Genomic DNA, 17,631 nt, shown 5'->3' on the forward strand with positions numbered 1-17,631 from the left:
TGCAAAATTTAATGTGCCCACAAAAGGTAGACGATGCAGCGACGACATTTAAAAGTTGCGTAGAGGTTATGGATGCGCATTTTAAGCCACCGGCGTCAGCGTTTGCAGAGCGTTATAAATTCTATGAGGCAAAGAAAATGACAACAGAGTCCATAAATGAGTGGGCCGTCCGGGTAAGGTCGTTATCATTAAATTGTGAATTTGGTGCATGTTTGAGCGACGCACTGAGAGACAAATTTATCATGGGGTTGGAGAAAAGTCCAGCGCGTGACAAAATTTTTATGGAAACGATAGCGTGTGATTTTAAGAAGGCGGTGGACATTGCAAACACCACCGAGTATATATATACTCAACGCCTCGGTGACTCGATTAAGCAAGAACCGCAAGAAGCTTTGAACTATGTACAAAGCAAGGGCAAAAAGGTACAGCAGCAGCAACAGCCACCGCAGCAGAGCAACGAACAGCGACGGCAACAGAAACAGCCGCAGTCAGCGAACAAAGGCGGCAAAGAAAAACGCGGACAGCAAAGACAAGGGAAGCAGTGCACGGTATGTGGAAAATCGAACCATGTAAGCAGAGAATGCAGGTATAAAAACTTTAAGTGTCATAACTGTAAGCAAATAGGGCATTTAAAAAAAGTGTGTACGGTTAGGGAAACACAACTAAAATTTGCGGAGGATTGCGAAATGAATTTGTTCGCACTGCAATCTGTAAACGATGGTCCAATAAAATTAAATGTTCACCTGAACAAAATGCCTATTAGTATGGAGTTGGACACAGGTTCGGAATTCAGTATCCTCTCGGCAGCACGGTTCACAAACTTAGTTAGCAGAAGTGAGCTTGTAAGTACAAACGTTATATTAAAAACGTATAATGGCGTAGCAATATACCCTGTTGGTAGTTATGACGGACTGGTGGAGTTTAAAGGCAAACGCGAAGTGGTAAAATTCTTAGTAGTTGATAATGGGGGACCGCCATTACTAGGCAGGAATTTTTTAAGAACGTTTGGGTTAAACATCGCTAATTTAAACTTCACACTGCCCATCGAAAGTATAGGAGTGCCTAGGGTGGTGGAAAAATTTCCGTTACTGTTCGATGGAACTTTAGGTTGTTTCAACAAGGGCCAAGCGAGGTTGCAGTTGATCGAAAAAGCGACACCAAGGTTTTTTAAGCCAAGGCCGGTACCGCTGGCGATCCAAGCAAAGGTGGAGAAAGAAATCAACAACCTAGTACAATTAAAAGTCCTTGAGCCAGTGGTGTTCTCCGAGTGGGCTACACCGATAGTGCCTATTCTCAAAAAAGATGGGGGGTTAGAATCTGTGGAGATTTCAAAGTGTCGGTTAATCCAAATTTAGTAGTAGAACAGTACCCGTTACCGAGGATTGAAGATCTCTTTGCGAAACTTCATGGGGGCGAAGAGTTTACGAAACTCGACTTATCTACGGCTTATCAACAAATTGAACTTAACCCCGAATCACGCAAGTTGACTACAATCGCGACAACAAAAGGACTTTTTCAGTACACGAGGCTAGTGTATGGGCTGGCATCGGCCCCAGCAATTTTTCAAAGAATGATAGAAGGTCTTTTGATGCATTTAGAGGGTGTAGTAATCTTCTTGGATGACATATTAATCACGGCTCCGAATAGGGCAACACATATGAAAAGGCTTGAGGGAGTTTTGAAAATACTAGAAAATGCCGGATTAAAATTAGCTAAAAATAAATGCCAGTTTTGCTGCAAACGGGTAGAGTACTTAGGGCACATAATAGACAAAGAAGGTTTACATCCAAATCCGGCAAAGACGCGCGAAATAGATGGCATGCCGTACCCAAAATCAGTTAAGGAACTTCAAGCATTTCTAGGCGTGGTTAATTTTTATCGTCGCTTCTTACCCGATGTAGCAAAGACATGTGCCCCGCTGTATGACTTGCTCAAGGCAAACACCAAATTCCTTTGGTCCAAGCAATGTGAGAGTGCGATAGACATGTTAAAGGCAGGGTTAAAAAAGGAAACGTGCTTGGCACATTTTAACCCACAGCTTGAAACCAAGCTAACTGTAGATGCTAGCCCGGTAGGAGTTGGGGCAGTATTGTCACAAATTACGTCCGATGGCATTGAAAGACCTATAGAATTTGCATCGCGTAGGTTATCTGGAACAGAACAGAGATATTCGCAACTTGATCGGGAGGCTGTGGCAATTCTATATGGTGTAAAGAAATTTCACCATTTTCTCTACGGGCGCCATTTCACTTTGGTGACGGACAATAAACCGTTGCATCATATTTTTGACCCAAAAAAGGGTATCCCAATAATGGCGGCTAATAGACTGCAGAGGATAGCATTGACGCTATCTGGGTATTCCTTCGATATAGTCAACATTAAGTCGAAGACCAACATCGCGGACTATTTTTCTAGAAACCCTTCGGCAAAGGAAACCGGGGAGGAACACTGTCCGGATGGAGTATTTTTAAATTACGTTCAACAAAATAGTGTGGTGCCCTTGAATATTGAAAAAATTTGGACAGAAACCCAAAACGATAGACTGTTACAGCTAGTGTGCGAATCCATAAAGTCTGGGTGGCCCAGCTGTTGTACCGATACGGCCATGCGCCCGTTCTTTGACAGAAGGCTGGACTTGTCTTCAGATTCCGGATGTGTATTCTGGGGACATAGGGTACTAATACCTAAAGCGCTGCAACCTGATGTCATGCAATATCTTCATGCTTCCCATCTGGGGGTTGCTAAAATGAAAGCAATGGCTCGAGAGTGTTGCTGGTGGCCAACCCAAAGTGCAGACATTGAGAAAGAGGCGAAGTCCTGTGAGGCATGCCTAATGTCACGACCATAACCGGCGAAGCAAACTCTTAAGCCTTGGCAATGGCCAGAAAAACCGTGGACTAGGGTGCATATAGACTTTTTCGGACCTTTTATGAAGCGTTGGTGTCTAATTGTAGTGGACAGCTATAGCAAATGGGTTGAGTGTGTTGACATGGGCAAAAACACCACGAGCAAAGCGACAATAGGGGTGTTAAAGCAAATTTTTGCTAGGTTTGGATTGCCGGAAACCTTAGTCTCGGATAATGGGACAGCTTTCGTATCACGAGAATTTAAAGTTTTTTTAGAATGAAATGCAATTAAGCACATAACTTCGCCAGTCGGTCATCCTGCCAGCAACGGTCAAGCCGAAAATTGTGTAAAACTAATAAAAACGGCGTTAAGGAGAGGCTTGTATAAAACTACGGAAACCAATTTCCATGATGTTTTGAATAGATTTCTATTGGACTATCGTAATGCAGTGCACAGTACTACAGGCATATCTCCAGCCCAGCTTATGTTTGGCAGACAACTGCGTACTCGCTTAGACGTACTGAACCCCAAAAGAAAAACTGATAGCAATTCATATCAGTCAGTAAGAAATAAAGTAAGAGATCAGCAAAATAAGCAGAGGAGATATTATTGTGGAAATAGGGAAAACCAATTTAGAAAAGGCGACAAAGTTATTGTTAGAGATTACTCGATACCGGGGAAGGTTAGTTGAACCAAGGCTGAAATTTTAGAAAAACTAGGCCAACAGACCTTCAAGGTAAAAATCATAGCTTCGGATAAAATTTGGAAGCGTCACGCAAATCAAATCATAGCATGTAACGCCTCAAACGAAGGCGATACATACAATTCTAATGATTCGCGTGATCTGCTACCGCATCAAAGCTTAGATTCCAATGAAGGTATAACCGTTGGAAGCTATGGAAATTCAGTAGACACACATGAAGCCGAAAAAGAGCTAGAAACGAAAAATTCTGAAAATGTACCAACCACGGAAAAGGAAAACCCAGATTATAAATATAAGCTGAGAAGTAGAGTAATTCACTAAGAAAATGATAAGGCATAAAACTAAATTATCACTGCTAAATGGAAACTTTATAATACAAATGTAAATTATTAAATATGGGAAGGCATATTTAAGTTAAGAAGGGGGTATTGTAATGTATTGGACAGCAATATATTTAACATGAGTGTACACATAGGTATACCAGAAAACACATACAGTGTAACTATTAACTATGCTCTCTCTTATACTATATACTGTAGGCTCGTACTCACTGGAATATATACATAAAATCACATTTGGAGCACTGCTCAATTACTTGAAGTTTAGTCGTAAGTTTAGTCTGTAAGCAACGTGAAATGAATAAAGATCATCACAAAGTTAAAGTTAAAATTAAAGTTAAAGATAAAGTTAAAGTTAAAATTAAAGTTAAAGTTAAAGTTAAAGTTAAAGTTAAAGTTAAAGTTAAAGTTAAAGTTAAAGTTAAAGTTAAAATTAAAGTTAAAGTTAAAGCTAAAGCTAAAGTTAAAGTTAAAGTTAAAGTGAAAATTTAAGTTAAAGTTAAAGTTAAAATTTAAGTTAAAGTTAAAGTTAAAGTTAAAGTTAAAGTCAAAGTTAAAGTTAAGTTAAAGTTAAAGTTAAAGTTAAAGTTAAAGTTAAAGTTAAAGTTACAGTTAAAGTTAAAGTTACAGTTAAACTTAAACTTAAACTTAAAGTTAAAGTTAAAGTTAAAATTAAAGTTAAAGTTATAGTTAAAGTTTAAGTTTAAGTTAAAGTTAAAGTTAAAGTTAAAGTTACAGTTAAAGTTAAAGTTAAAGTTACAGTTATAGTTAAAGTTAAACTTAAATTTAAAGTTAAAGTTACAGTTAAAGTTAAAGTTAAAGTTAAAATTAAAGTTAAAGTTAAAGCTAAAGCTAAAGTTAAAGTTAAAGTTACAGTTAAATTTAAATTTAAAATTAAAGTTACAGTTAAAGTTAAAGTTAAAGTTAAAGTTAAAGTTAAAGTTAAAGTTAAAGTTAAAGTTAAAGTTAAAGTTAAAGTTAACGTTAAAGTTAAAGGTAAAGTTAAAGTTACAGTTAAAGTTAAACTTAAAGTTAAAGTGAATGTTAAAGCTAAAGTGAAAGTTAAAGTTAAAAATAAAGTTAAAATTAAAGTGAAAGTTAAATATTAACTTCTCATTTATTCAATAAAAGTAAAAAAATTGTTTTCTTATCGGTCACCACGCTTAAAAAGGTTAACTTGAATTAATATCAAAGAAAACAAAATGTTGCATAAATATTATAATTGCATAAGTTGATAATATGCAAAAGTTTTGCCGCGGCAGTCCCCGAGTGCCACACGTCCTTTTTTTATTTTGCTTTGTTCTTCACTATTCTCACTTTCAATCACTACAATACCGTTGCGCTTATTCTCTATATTTGAGATCTTTAAATTTTTTGGGTCAGTTCTTTTATTTTGATCCTGTTTTGTTTTGTCAATTTTTTGAGTCGCTTTTAGCCTTATAATAATTGGTGCGGTTTTTTTCACATCTGGCAACACTTTGTTTTTTACAACTTCTGAGAAAGAGATTTGGCAGCACTGCTTATTGCCCACTATTTTTTAAATTCCCCACATACTTTCTCAGTTTTTTTAGTATTCTTTGTAAGTTCTTCGCACATATTTTCGCTTTGTGACTTTAAATTTTCAGTTATTTTAGATAGATTTTTCATTTCGTTCACACTTTTTTCACAGGACTTTAGGGCAATTAGCATTGCTTTTACCCGTTCGGTATACCTTGCCTCAAAAGCTTATAGCAAATTTTTTCATTCCCTCCTCATTGTTTTTTATTGTTTTTTTCGAGCTCGCGTTTATATTCGTTCAGGTGTATCCCATTTACTTAACTATCTCCTGTATTTCTCTCATCGCCATATCGACATTTTGTATATAAACAAGACAATCATCGCACATAAATTATATCATATCACTTGTGTTGAGCATATTGGTGGCATACTTGTCCAATCCCGCGCATTTGTTTGCCAAGTGATACATCGTTTCACACACTCCCTGGCATCTTATTCACCATTCACTTTTTATTGCATTTTTAGATTTAGGCGTTATTGGGTCCGGATTCTGCATTTTCGCATATAAAATTTTTAATCGTGATTTTCGAAATTCTTTTACATTTATTATTTCACAAACTTAGCCGCATAAACAATTTAAGCGTCTATTTCGCAGGTTCTATTGATTAATAAATTCAATCACTGAATTAAAAACCTCACAGCGAAAAAATACTGCTGGTTTAGCTTGCAAAGATGGAGAACTCAATCAATTCCGGGATACGTCCGGGATCCCGTCGGAGTTATTTCGGGACTTTTTCGCGACTATTCAGGGATCATTTGCGGATCCTTCCGGTATCATTTCTGGTGGCTTTCGGGATCCCGTCCGGGTCATTTGGGGACTTTTCGGTACTATTCGGGATGATTTTTGGGACCCTTCCGGCACCATTTATGGATGATTTTCGCTATCCATTAACGTTAAAGTTAAAGTTAAAGTTAAAGTTAAAGTGAATGTTAAAGTTAAAGTGAAAGTTAAAGTTAAAGTTACAGTTAAAGTTAAAGTTACAGTTAAAGTTAAAGTTAAAGTTAAAATTAAAGTTAAAGTTAAAGTTAAAGTTACAGTTAAAGTTAAAGTTAAAGTTAAAGTTAAAGTTAAATTTAAAGTTAAAGTTACAGTTAAAGTTAAAGTTAAAGTTAAAGCTAAAGTTAAAGTTAAAGTTAAAGTTAAAGTTAAAGTTAAAGTTAAAGTTAAAGTTAAAGTTAAAGTTAAAGTTAAAGTTAAAGTTAAAGTTAAAGTTAAAGTTAAAGTTAAAGTTAAAGTTACAGTTACAGTTAAAGTTAAAGTTAAACTTAAAGTTACAGTTAAAGTTAAAGTTAAAGTTTAAGTTTAAGTTAAAGTTAAAGTTAAAGTTAAAGTTAAAGTTAAAGTTAAAGTTAAAGTTAAAGTTAGCTAAAGTTAAAGTTACAGTTAAAGTTAAAGTTAAATTTAAAGTTAAAGTTAAAGTTAAAGTTAAAGTTAAAGTTAAAGTTAAAGTTAAAGTTAAAGTTAAAGTTAAAGTTAAAGTTAAAGTTAAAGTTAAAGTTAAAGTCAAAGTTAAAGTTACAGTTAAAGTTAAAGTTAAATTTAAAGTTAAAGTTACAGTTAAAATTAAAATAAAAGTTAAAGTTAAAATTAAAGTTAAAGTTAAAGTTAAAGTTAAAGATAAAGTTGTTAAAGTTAAAGTTAAAGCTAAAGTTAAAGTTAAAGTTAAAGTTAAAGTTAAAGTTAAAGTTAAAGTTAAAGTTAAAGTTAAAGTCCAAATTAAAGTTAAAGTTAAAGTTAAGGTTAAAGTTAAAGTTAAAATTAAAGTTAAAGTCAAAGTTAAAGTTAAAGTTAAGGTTAAAGTTAAAGTTAAATTTAAAGTTAAAGTTAAAATTAAAGTTAAAGTTAATGTTAAAGTTAAAGTTAAAGTTAAAGTTAAAGTTAAGGTTAAAGTTAAAGTTAAAGTTAAAATTAAAGTTAAAGTCAAAGTTAAAGTTAAAGTTAAAGTTAAAGTTAAAGTTAAAGTTAAAGTTAAAGTTAAAGTTAAAGTTAAAGTTAAAGTTAAAGTTAAAGTTAAAGTTAAAGTTAACGTTAAAGTTAAAGTTAAATTTAAAGTTAAAGTTAAAAATTAAAGTTAAAGTTAAAGTTAAAGGTAAAGTTAAAGTTAAGGTTAAAGTTACAGTTAAAGTTAAAGTTAAATTTAAAGTTAAAGTTACAGTCAAAGTTAAAGTTAAAGTTAAAGTTAAAGATAAAGTTGTTAAAGTTAAAGTTAAAGCTAAAGTTAAAGTTAAAGTTAAAGTTAAAGTCCAAATTAAAGTTAAAGTTAAAGTTAAGGTTAAAGTTAAAGTTAAAATTAAAGTTAAAGTCAAAGTTAAAGTTAAAGTTAAGGTTAAAGTTAAAGTTAAATTTAAAGTTAAAGTTAAAGTTAATGTTAAAGTTAAAGTTAAAGTTAAAATTAAAGTTAAGGTTAAAGTTAAAGTTAAAGTTAAAATTAAAGTTAAAGTCAAAGTTAAAGTTAAAGTTAAAGTTAAAGTTAAAGTTAAAGTTAAAGTTAAAGTTAAAGTTAAAGTTAAAGTTAAAGTTAAAGTTAAAGTTAAAGTTAAAGTTAAAGTTAACGTTAAAGTTAAAGTTAAATTTAAAGTTAAATTTAAAAATTAAAGTTAAAATTAAAGTTAAAGGTAAAGTTAAAGTTAGGGTTAAAGTTACAGTTAAAGTTAAAGTTAAATTTAAAGTTAAAGTTACAGTCAAAGTTAAAGTTAAAGTTAAAGTTAAAGTTAAGGTTAAAGTTAAAGTTAAAGTTAAAGTTAAAGTTAAAGTTAAATTTAAAGTTAAAGTTACAGTCAAATTTAAAGTTAAAGTTAAAGTTAAAGTTAAGGTTAAAGTTAAAGTTAAGGTTAAAGTTAAAGTTAAAGTTAAAGTTAAAGTTAAAGTTAAAGTTAAAGTTGAAGTTAAAGTTAAAGTTAACGTTAAAGTGAATGTTAAAGTGAAAGTTAAAGTTAAAGTTGAAGTTAAAGTTAAAGTTAAAATTAACGTTAAAGTGAAAGTTAAAGTTAAAGTTAAAGTTAAAGTGAAAGTTAAAGTTAAAGTTAAAGTTAAAGTTAAAGTTAAAGTTAAAGTTAAAGTTAAAGTTAAAGTTAAAGTTAAAGTTAAAGTTACGGTTAAAGTTAAAGTTAAAGTTAAATTTAAAGTTAAAGTTACAGTTAAAGTTTAATTTAAAGTTAAAATTACAGTCAAAGTTAAAGTTAAAGTTAAAGTTAAAGTTAAGGTTAAAGTTAAAGTTAAGGTTAAAGTTAAAGTTAAAGTTAAAGTTGAAGTTAAAGTTAAAGTTAACGTTAAAGTGAATGTTAAATTGAACGTTAAAGTTAAAGTTAAAGTTAAAGTTAAAATTAAAGTTAAAGTTAAAGTTACAGTTACAGTTAAAGTTAAAGTTAAATTTAAAGTTACAGTCAAAGTTAAAGTTAAAGTTAAAGTTAAAGTTAAGGTTAAAGTTAAAGTTAAGGTTAAAGTTAAAGTTAAAGTTAAAGTTAAAGTTAAAGTTAAACTTTAAGTTAAAGTTAAAGTTAAATTTAAAGTTAAAGTTAAAGTTAAAGTTAAAGTTAAAGTTAAAGTTAAAGTTAAAGTTAAAGTTAAAGTTAAAGTTGAAGTTAAAGTTAAAGTTAACGTTAAAGTGAATGTTAAAGTGAAAGTTAAAGTTAAAGTTAAAGTGAAAGTAAGAGTTAAAGTTAAAGTTAAAGTTGAAGTTAAAGTTAAAGTTAAAGTTAAAGTTAAAGTTAAAGTTAAAGTTAAAGTTAAAGTTAAAGTTAACGTTAAAGTTAAAGTTAAAGTTAAAGTTAAAGTGAATGTTAAAGTTAAAGTGAAAGTGAAAGTTAAAGTTAAAGTTAAAGTTAAAGTTACAGTTAAAGTTAAAGTTACAGTTAAAGTTAAAGTTAAAGTTAAAATTAAAGTTAAAGTTAAAGTTAAAGTTACAGTTAAAGTTAAAGTTAAAGTTAAAGTTAAATTTAAAGTTAAAGTTAAAGTTACAGTTAAAGTTAAAATTAAAGTTAAAGTTAAAGTTAAAGTTAAAGCTAAAGTTAAAGTTAAAGTTACAGTTACAGTTAAACTTAAAGTTAAAGTTACAGTTAAAGTTAAAGTTAATGTTTAAGTTAAAGTTAAAGTTAAAGTTAAAGTTAAAGTTAAAGTTAAAGTTAAAGCTAAAGTTAAAGTTAAAGTTACAGTTAAAGTTAAAGTTAAATTTAAAGTTAAAGTTAAAGTTAAAGTTAAAGTTAAAGTTAAAGTTAAAGTTACAGTTAAAGTTAAAGTTAAATTTAAAGTTAAAGTTACAGTTAAAGTTAAAGTTAAAATTAAAATTAAAGTTAAAATTAAAGTTAAAGTTAAAGTTAAAGATAAAGTTGTTAAAGTTAAAGTTAAAGCTAAAGTTAAAGTTAAAGTCCAAATTAAAGTTAAAGTTAAAGTTAAGGTTAAAGTTAAAGTTAAAGTTAAAGTTAAAATTAAAGTTAAAGTCAAAGTTAAAGTTAAAGTTAAGGTTAAAGTTAAAGTTAAATTTAAAGTTAAAGTTAAAGTTAAAGTTAAAGTTAATGTTAAAGTTAAAGTTAAAGTTAAAGTTAAAGTTAAAGTTAAAGTTAAGGTTAAAGTTAAAGTTAAAATTAAAGTTAAAGTCAAAGTTAAAGTTAAAGTTAAGGTTAAAGTTAAAGTTAAATTTAAAGTTAAAGTTAAAGTTAAAAATTAAAGTTAAAGTTAAAGTTAAAGCTAAAGTTAAAGTTAAAGGTAAAGTTAAAGTTAAAGTTAAAGTTACAGTTAAAGTTAAAGTTAAATTTAAAATTAAAGTTACAGTCAAAGTTAAAGTTAAAGTTAAAGTTAAAGTTAAAGTTAAAGTTAAAGTTAAAGTTAAGGTTAAAGTTAAAGTTTAGGTTAAAGTTAAAGTTAAAGTTAAAGTTAAACTTAAAGTTAAAGTTAAAGTTAAAGTTAAAGTTAAAGTTAAAGTTAAAGTTAAAGTTAAAGTTAAAGTTAAAGTTAAAGTTAAAGTTAAAGTTAAAGTTAAAGTTAAAGTTAAAGTTAAAGTTAAAGTTAAAATTAAAGTTAAAGTTAAAGTTAAAGATAAAGTTGCTAAAGTTAAAGTTAAAGCTAAAGTTAAAGTTAAAGTCCAAATTAAAATTAAAGTTAAAGTTAAAGTTAAAGTTAAAGTTAAAGTTAAAGTTAAAATTAAAGTTAAAGTCAAAGTTAAAGTTAAAGTTAAGGTTAAAGTTAAAGTTAAATTTAAAGTTAAAGTTAAAGTTAAAGTTAAAGTTAAAGTTAAAGTTAAAGTTAAAGTTAAAGTTAAAGTTAAAGTTAAAGTTAAAGTTAAAGTTAAAGTTAAAGTTAAAGTTAATGTTAAAGTTAAAGTTAAAGTAAAAGTAAAAGTAAAAGTAAAAGTAAAAGTTAAAGTTAAAGTTAAAGTTAAAGTTAAAGTTAAAGTTAAAGTTAAAGTTAAAGTTAAAGTTAAAGTTAAAGTTAAGGTTAAAGTTAAAGTTAAAGTTAAAATTAAAGTTAAAGTCAAAGTTAAAGTTAAAGTTAAGGCTAAAGTTAAATTTAAAGTTAAAGTTAAAGTTAAAGTTAAAGTTAAAAATTAAAGTTAAAGTTAAGGTTAAAGTTAAAGTTAAAGTTAAAATTAAAGTTAAAGTTAAAGTCAAAGTTAAAGTTAAAGTTAAAGTTAAAGTTAAAGTTAAAGTTAAAGTTAAAGTTAAAGTTAAAGTTAAAGTTAAAGTTAAAGTTAAATTTAAAGTTAAAGTTAAAGTTAACGTTAAAGTTAAAGTTAAATTTAAAGTTAAAGTTAAAAATTAAAGTTAAAGTTAAAGTTAAAGGTAAAGTTAAAGTTAAGGTTAAAGTTACAGTTAAAGTTAAAGTTAAATTTAAAGTTAAAGTTTCAGTCAAAGTTAAAGTTAAAGTTAAAGTTAAATTTAAAGTTAAGGTTAAAGTTAAAGTTAAAGTTAAAGTTAAAGTTAAAGTTAAAGTTAAAGTTAAGGTTAAATTTAAAGTTAAAGTTACAGTCAAATTTAAAGTTAAAGTTAAAGTTAAAGTTAAGGGTTAAGTTAAAGTTAAGGTTAAAGTTAAAGTTAAAGTTAAAGTTAAAGTTGAAGTTGAAGTTAAAGTTAAAGTTAACGTTAAAGTGAATGTTAAAGTGAAAGTTAAAGTTAAAGTTAAAGTTGAAGTTAAAGTTAAAGTTAAAATTAACGTTAAAGTGAATGTTAAAGTGAAAGTTAAAGTTAAAGTTAAAGTTAAAGTTAAAGTTAAAGTTAAAGTTAAAGTTAAGGTTAAAGTTAAAGTTAAAATTAAAGTTAAAGTCAAAGTTAAAGTTAAAGTTAAGGTTAAAGTTAAAGTTAAATTTAAAGTTAAAGTTAAAGTTAAAAATTAAAGTTAAAGTTAAAGTTAAAGCTAAAGTTAAAGTTAAAGGTAAAGTTAAAGTTAAAGTTAAAGTTACAGTTAAAGTTAAAGTTAAATTTAAAATTAAAGTTACAGTCAAAGTTAAAGTTAAAGTTAAAGTTAAACTTAAAGTTAAAGTTAAGGTTAAAGTTAAAGTTTAGGTTAAAGTTAAAGTTAAAGTTAAAGTTAAAGTTAAACTTAAAGTTAAAGTTAAAGTTAAAGTTAAAGTTAAAGTTAAAGTTAAAGTTAAAGTTAAAGTTAAAGTTAAGGTTAAAGTTAAAGTTAAAGTTAAAGTTAAAGTTAAAGTTAAAGTTAAAGTTAAAGTTAAAGTTAAAGTTAAAGTTAAAGTTAAGGTTAAATTTAAAGTTAAAGTTACAGTCAAATTTAAAGTTAAAGTTAAAGTTAAAGTTAAGGTTAAAGTTAAAGTTAAGGTTAAAGTTACAGTTAAAGTTAAAGTTAAATTTAAAGTTAAAGTTACAGTCAAAGTTAAAGTTAAAGTTAAAGCTAAAATTAAAGTTAAAGTCAAAGTTAAAGTTAAAGTTAAAGTTAAGGTTAAAGTTAAAGTTAAATTTAAAGTTAAAGTTACAGTCAAAGTTAAAGTTAAAGTTAAAGCTAAAATTAAAGTTAAAGTCAAAGTTAAAGTTAAAGTTAAAGTTAAAGTTAAAGTTAAAGTTAAAATTAAAGTTAAAGTTAAAGTTAAAGATAAAGTTGCTAACTTTAAAGTTAAAGCTAAAGTTAAAGTTAAAGTCCAAATTAAAATTAAAGTTAAAGTTAAAGTTAAGGTTAAAGTTAAAGTTAAATTTAAAATTAAAGTTAAAGTCAAAGTTAAAGTTAAAGTTAAGGTTCAAGTTAAAGTTAAATTTAAAGTTAAAGTTAAAGTTAAAAATTAAAGTTAAAGTTAAAGTTAAAGCTAAAGTTAAAGTTAAAGTTAAAGGTAAAGTTAAAGTTAAAGTTAAAGTTAAAGTTAAAGTTACAGTTAAAGTTAAAGTTAAATTTAAAGTTAAAGTTACAGTCAAAGTTAAAGTTAAAGTTAAAGCTAAAATTAAAGTTAAAGTCAAAGTTAAAGTTAAAGTTAAAGTTAAGGTTAAAGTTAAAGTTAAATTTAAAGTTAAAGTTAAAGTTAAAGTTAAAGTTAAAGCTAAAATTAAAGTTAAAGTCAAAGTTAAAGTTAAGGTTCAAGTTAAAGTTAAATTTAAAGTTAAAGTTAAAGTTAAATTTAAAGTTAAAGTTAAAGTTAAGGTTAAAGTTAAAGTTAAATTTAAAGTTAAAGTTAAAGTTAAAGTTAAAGTTAAAGTTAAAGCTAAAATTAAAGTTAAAGTCAAAGTTAAAGTTAAGGTTCAAGTTAAAGTTAAATTTAAAGTTAAAGTTAAAGTTAAAAATTAAAGTTAAAGTTAAAGTTAAATTTAAAATTAAAGTTACAGTCAAAGTTAAAGTTAAAGTTAAAGTTAAAGTTAAAGTTAAAGTTAAAGTTAAAGTTAAAGTTAAGGTTAAAGTTAAAGTTTAGGTTAAAGTTAAAGTTAAAGTTAAAGTTAAACTTAAAGTTAAAGTTAAAGTTAAAGTTAAAGTTAAAGTTAAAGTTAAAGTTAAAGTTAAAGTTAAAGTTAAAGTTAAAGTTAAAGTTAAAGTTAAAGTTAAAGTTAAAGTTAAAATTAAAGTTAAAGTTAAAGTTAAAGATAAAGTTGCTAAAGTTAAAGTTAAAGCTAAAGTTAAAGTTAAAGTCCAAATTAAAATTAAAGTTAAAGTTAAAGTTAAAGTTAAAGTTAAAGTTAAAGTTAAAATTAAAGTTAAAGTCAAAGTTAAAGTTAAAGTTAAGGTTAAAGTTAAAGTTAAATTTAAAGTTAAAGTTAAAGTTAAAGTTAAAGTTAAAGTTAAAGTTAAAGTTAAAGTTAAAGTTAAAGTTAAAGTTAAAGTTAAAGTTAAAGTTAAAGTTAAAGTTAAAGTTAAAGTTAAAGTTAATGTTAAAGTTAAAGTTAAAGTAAAAGTAAAAGTAAAAGTAAAAGTAAAAGTTAAAGTTAAAGTTAAAGTTAAAGTTAAAGTTAAAGTTAAAGTTAAAGTTAAAGTTAAAGTTAAAGTTAAAGTTAAAGTTAAGGTTAAAGTTAAAGTTAAAGTTAAAATTAAAGTTAAAGTCAAAGTTAAAGTTAAAGTTAAGGCTAAAGTTAAATTTAAAGTTAAAGTTAAAGTTAAAGTTAAAGTTAAAAATTAAAGTTAAAGTTAAGGTTAAAGTTAAAGTTAAAGTTAAAATTAAAGTTAAAGTTAAAGTCAAAGTTAAAGTTAAAGTTAAAGTTAAAGTTAAAGTTAAAGTTAAAGTTAAAGTTAAAGTTAAAGTTAAAGTTAAAGTTAAATTTAAAGTTAAAGTTAAAGTTAACGTTAAAGTTAAAGTTAAATTTAAAGTTAAAGTTAAAAATTAAAGTTAAAGTTAAAGTTAAAGGTAAAGTTAAAGTTAAGGTTAAAGTTACAGTTAAAGTTAAAGTTAAATTTAAAGTTAAAGTTTCAGTCAAAGTTAAAGTTAAAGTTAAAGTTAAATTTAAAGTTAAGGTTAAAGTTAAAGTTAAAGTTAAAGTTAAAGTTAAAGTTAAAGGTAAAGTTAAAGTTAAAGTTAAAGTTAAAGTTAAAGTTACAGTTAAAGTTAAAGTTAAATTTAAAGTTAAAGTTACAGTCAAAGTTAAAGTTAAAGTTAAAGCTAAAATTAAAGTTAAAGTCAAAGTTAAAGTTAAAGTTAAAGTTAAGGTTAAAGTTAAAGTTAAATTTAAAGTTAAAGTTAAAGTTAAAGTTAAAGTTAAAGCTAAAATTAAAGTTAAAGTCAAAGTTAAAGTTAAGGTTCAAGTTAAAGTTAAATTTAAAGTTAAAGTTAAAGTTAAATTTAAAGTTAAAGTTAAAGTTAAGGTTAAAGTTAAAGTTAAATTTAAAGTTAAAGTTAAAGTTGAAGTTAAAGTTAAAGTTAAAGTTAAAGTTAAAGTTAAAGTTAAAGTTAAAGTTAAAGTTAAAGTTAACGTTAAAGTTAAAGTTAAAGTTAAAGTTAAAGTGAATGTTAAAGTTAAAGTGAAAGTGAAAGTTAAAGTTAAAGTTAAAGTTACAGTTAAAGTTAAAGTTACAGTTAAAGTTAAAGTTAAAGTTAAAATTAAAGTTAAAGTTAAAGTTAAAGTTACAGTTAAAGTTAAAGTTAAAGTTAAAGTTAAATTTAAAGTTAAAGTTACAGTTAAAGTTAAAATTAAAGTTAAAGTTAAAGTTAAAGTTAAAGCTAAAGTTAAAGTTAAAGTTACAGTTACAGTTAAACTTAAAGTTAAAGTTACAGTTAAAGTTAAAGTTAATGTTTAAGTTAAAGTTAAAGTTAAAGTTAAAGTTAAAGTTAAAGTTAAAGTTAAAGCTAAAGTTAAAGTTAAAGTTACAGTTAAAGTTAAAGTTAAATTTAAAGTTAAAGTTAAAGTTAAAGTTAAAGTTAAAGTTACAGTTAAAGTTAAAGTTAAATTTAAAGTTAAAGTTACAGTTAAAGTTAAAGTTAAAATTAAAATTAAAGTTAAAATTAAAGTTAAAGTTAAAGTTAAAGATAAAGTTGTTAAAGTTAAAGTTAAAGCTAAAGTTAAAGTTAAAGTCCAAATTAAAGTTAAAGTTAAAGTTAAGGTTAAAGTTAAAGTTAAAGTTAAAGTTAAAATTAAAGTTAAAGTCAAAGTTAAAGTTAAAGTTAAGGTTAAAGTTAAAGTTAAATTTAAAGTTAAAGTTAAAGTTAAAGTTAATGTTAAAGTTAAAGTTAAAGTTAAAGTTAAAGTTAAAGTTAAAGTTAAGGTTAAAGTTAAAGTTAAAATTAAAGTTAAAGTCAAAGTTAAAGTTAAAGTTAAGGTTAAAGTTAAAGTTAAATTTAAAGTTAAAGTTAAAGTTAAAAATTAAAGTTAAAGTTAAAGTTAAAGCTAAAGTTAAAGTTAAAGGTAAAGTTAAAGTTAAAGTTAAAGTTACAGTTAAAGTTAAAGTTAAATTTAAAATTAAAGTTACAGTCAAAGTTAAAGTTAAAGTTAAAGTTAAAGTTAAAGTTAAAGTTAAAGTTAAAGTTAAAGTTAAAGTTAAGGTTAAAGTTAAAGTTTAGGTTAAAGTTAAAGTTAAAGTTAAAGTTAAACTTAAAGTTAAAGTTAAAGTTAAAGTTAAAGTTAAAGTTAAAGTTAAAGTTAAAGTTAAAGTTAAAGTTAAAGTTAAAGTTAAAGTTAAAGTTAAAGTTAAAGTTAAAGTTAAAGTTAAAGTTAAAGTTAAAGTTAAAATTAAAGTTAAAGTTAAAGTTAAAGATAAAGTTGCTAAAGTTAAAGTTAAAGCTAAAGTTAAAGTTAAAGTCCAAATTAAAATTAAAGTTAAAGTTAAAGTTAAAGTTAAAGTTAAAGTTAAAGTTAAAGTTAAAATTAAAGTTAAAGTCAAAGTTAAAGTTAAAGTTAAGGTTAAAGTTAAAGTTAAATTTAAAGTTAAAGTTAAAGTTAAAGTTAAAGTTAAAGTTAAAGTTAAAGTTAAAGTTAAAGTTAAAGTTAAAGTTAAAGTTAAAGTTAAAGTTAAAGTTAAAGTTAAAGTTAAAGTTAAAGTTAATGTTAAAGTTAAAGTTAAAGTAAAAGTAAAAGTAAAAGTAAAAGTAAAAGTTAAAGTTAAAGTTAAAGTTAAAGTTAAAGTTAAAGTTAAAGTTAAAGTTAAAGTTAAAGTTAAAGTTAAAGTTAAAGTTAAGGTTAAAGTTAAAGTTAAAGTTAAAATTAAAGTTAAAGTCAAAGTTAAAGTTAAAGTTAAGGCTAAAGTTAAATTTAAAGTTAAAGTTAAAGTTAAAGTTAAAGTTAAAAATTAAAGTTAAAGTTAAGGTTAAAGTTAAAGTTAAAGTTAAAATTAAAGTTAAAGTTAAAGTCAAAGTTAAAGTTAAAGTTAAAGTTAAAGTTAAAGTTAAAGTTAAAGTTAAAGTTAAAGTTAAAGTTAAAGTTAAAGTTAAATTTAAAGTTAAAGTTAAAGTTAACGTTAAAGTTAAAGTTAAATTTAAAGTTAAAGTTAAAAATTAAAGTTAAAGTTAAAGTTAAAGGTAAAGTTAAAGTTAAGGTTAAAGTTACAGTTAAAGTTAAAGTTAAATTTAAAGTTAAAGTTTCAGTCAAAGTTAAAGTTAAAGTTAAAGTTAAATTTAAAGTTAAGGTTAAAGTTAAAGTTAAAGTTAAAGTTAAAGTTAAAGTTAAAGTTAAAGTTAAGGTTAAATTTAAAGTTAAAGTTACAGTCAAATTTAAAGTTAAAGTTAAAGTTAAAGTTAAGGTTAAAGTTAAAGTTAAGGTTAAAGTTAAAGTTAAAGTTAAAGTTAAAGTTGAAGTTGAAGTTAAAGTTAAAGTTAACGTTAAAGTGAATGTTAAAGTGAAAGTTAAAGTTAAAGTTAAAGTTGAAGTTAAAGTTAAAGTTAAAATTAACGTTAAAGTGAATGTTAAAGTGAAAGTTAAAGTTAAAGTTAAAGTTAAAGTTAAAGTTAAAGTTAAAGTTAAAGTTAAGGTTAAAGTTAAAGTTAAAATTAAAGTTAAAGTCAAAGTTAAAGTTAAAGTTAAGGTTAAAGTTAAAGTTAAATTTAAAGTTAAAGTTAAAGTTAAAAATTAAAGTTAAAGTTAAAGTTAAAGCTAAAGTTAAAGTTAAAGGTAAAGTTAAAGTTAAAGTTAAAGTTACAGTTAAAGTTAAAGTTAAATTTAAAATTAAAGTTACAGTCAAAGTTAAAGTTAAAGTTAAAGTTAAACTTAAAGTTAAAGTTAAGGTTAAAGTTAAAGTTTAGGTTAAAGTTAAAGTTAAAGTTAAAGTTAAAGTTAAACTTAAAGTTAAAGTTAAAGTTAAAGTTAAAGTTAAAGTTAAAGTTAAAGTTAAAGTTAAAGTTAAAG

This window comes from Eurosta solidaginis, chromosome X (genome assembly GCF_040869045.1).
Source record: "Eurosta solidaginis isolate ZX-2024a chromosome X, ASM4086904v1, whole genome shotgun sequence".
Taxonomy (NCBI): Eukaryota; Metazoa; Arthropoda; class Insecta; order Diptera; family Tephritidae; genus Eurosta; species Eurosta solidaginis.